This window comes from Theropithecus gelada, chromosome 7b, assembly GCF_003255815.1.
Source record: "Theropithecus gelada isolate Dixy chromosome 7b, Tgel_1.0, whole genome shotgun sequence".
NCBI classification, from domain to species: domain Eukaryota; kingdom Metazoa; phylum Chordata; class Mammalia; order Primates; family Cercopithecidae; genus Theropithecus; species Theropithecus gelada.
In genome coordinates this window covers 49,678,458-49,680,462 of record NC_037675.1, presented here as the reverse complement: position 1 = coordinate 49,680,462, position 2,005 = coordinate 49,678,458, and the positions used below count along the sequence as shown (strand labels likewise).

Below are 2,005 nucleotides of genomic sequence, written 5' to 3'. Positions count from 1 at the left end.
AATTAAAGTAGTGATGTACAGGCAAAGATGGCAAGAGAAAGTACAGAAATTAACCCCAGCACACAGAGTAATTCAGTATATGATAAAACGGCATCTTAAACCACTGGGGCAAGATGGATTTTTAAATAAATGATGCTGAAAAACCGTAGCCATATAAATAAAATTTGGCCCATACCTCATACCATATAAAAGAGTAAACTCCAAATAACTTAGGTATCTAAAAGTAAAAAGAAAACCTTGCAAATACTAGAAGAAACTTAGGCAAATTACTCTTTAACAATGATGTAGAACTCTGAGTCAAATCCAAAGGAAATGAAAGAAAGAGCTATAAATCTGATTCCCTGAACAAACACATTGCAAAGTGAATCATAAACAAGGCAAAATACTGTTGACAACTAGGAGATAATATTCATAGGCTATACCACAGACACAGGGTTGATATCCTTACTATTTAAAGAACTCCTAAAAATTGAAGGACAGTGCTTACTTTGGTAGGACATATACAAAAATTGGAATGACACAGAAAAGATTATCATGGCGCCTATGCAATGCTGAAGTATTTGTGAAGTATTCCATATTTTTCTGGCTCTGAAGTAGAATTCAGAATGGATAGGTACAAAGTTAATTGAACTACAGAAATACATTCTAACCCAATGCAAGGAAGCTAAAAATCAAGATAAGAATTGAACAAGCTGACAGACAAAATAGTATCGAGAAAAGTAACTGAACTGACAGAGCTGAAACACACAAGAATTTCATAATGCAATTACAAATATTAATAGCAGAATAGCCCAAGCAGAGGAAAGAATGTCTGAGCTTGAAGAATGACTTTCTGACATAAGATAGGCAGACAAGAATAGAGAAAAACAAATGAGAATGAATGAGCAAAACCTCTTAGAAGCATGGGATTATGCAAACAGACTGAATCTACAACTGATTGCTGCACTTCAAAGAGATAGGGAGAATGTAACCAACTCAGAAAACATATTTCAGGATGTCATCCAAGAGAATTTCCCCAACCTAGCTGCAGAGGCCAACATTCAATTCAGGAAATGCAGAGAATCCCTGTGGATGCTTCACAAGAAGATCATCCCAAAGACATGTAATTATCAGATTCCCCAAGGTCAAAATGAAAGAAAAAAAAATGTTAAAGACAGCTAGAGAGAAAGACCAGGTCACACACAAAGGGAAGCTCATCAGGCTAAGAGTGGACCTCTCAGCTGACACCCTACAAGCTAGAAGAGACTGGGGGTCAATATTCAACATTTTTAAGAAAAGAAATTCCAACCCAGAAGTTCATAAGCTGAGGAGAAATTGGATGCTTTTTAGACAAACAAGTGTTGAGAAATTTGTTACCACAGACCTGCCTTACAAGGGCTCCTGAAGGAAGCACTAAATATAAAAAGGAAACACCGACACCATTACTAGTCATTACAAAACACATTGAAGTGCACAGACCAGTGACATTATAAAGTAAATACGTAAGTCTGCAAAATAGCCAGTTAGCATTCTGATGACAGGATCAAATCTTCACACAACAATACTAACCTTAAATATAAATGTGCTAAATGCCCCAATTAAAAGACACAGACTGGCAAGTGGGATAAAGTCCTAAAATCCTTTGGTATGCTATCTTCAAGAGACCCATCTCACATGCAGTGACACACATAGGCTCAAGATAAAGGGACAGAGAAAAATCTACCAGGAGAATGGAAAACAGAAAACAGGGTTGCAATCCTAGTTTCTGACAAAACAGATTTAAACCAACAAATGTCAAAAAAGACAAAGAAGGCCATTACATAATGGTTAAAGGTTCAATTCAACAAGAAGATCTAACTATCCTAAATATATATGCACCCAACACAGGAACATTCAGATTCATAAAGCAAGTTCTTAGAGATCTTCAAAGATACTTAGACTCCCACACAATAATGGTAGGAGACTTTAACACCTCACTGACAATATTAGACATATCTTTGAGGCAGAAAATTGATAAAGATATTCA

At 36.0% G+C, this 2,005-nt stretch overlaps 1 non-coding gene across 1 annotated transcript; it reads left to right on the top strand.

Moving 5' to 3' along the window:
* The first annotated feature begins 479 nt into the window (after window positions 1-479).
* LOC112629515 lies at window positions 480-582 on the top strand. Its single transcript, XR_003120622.1, has one exon. It is a non-coding gene; the product is annotated as a U6 spliceosomal RNA (small nuclear RNA).
* The last annotated feature ends 1,423 nt before the right edge of the window (window positions 583-2,005 follow it).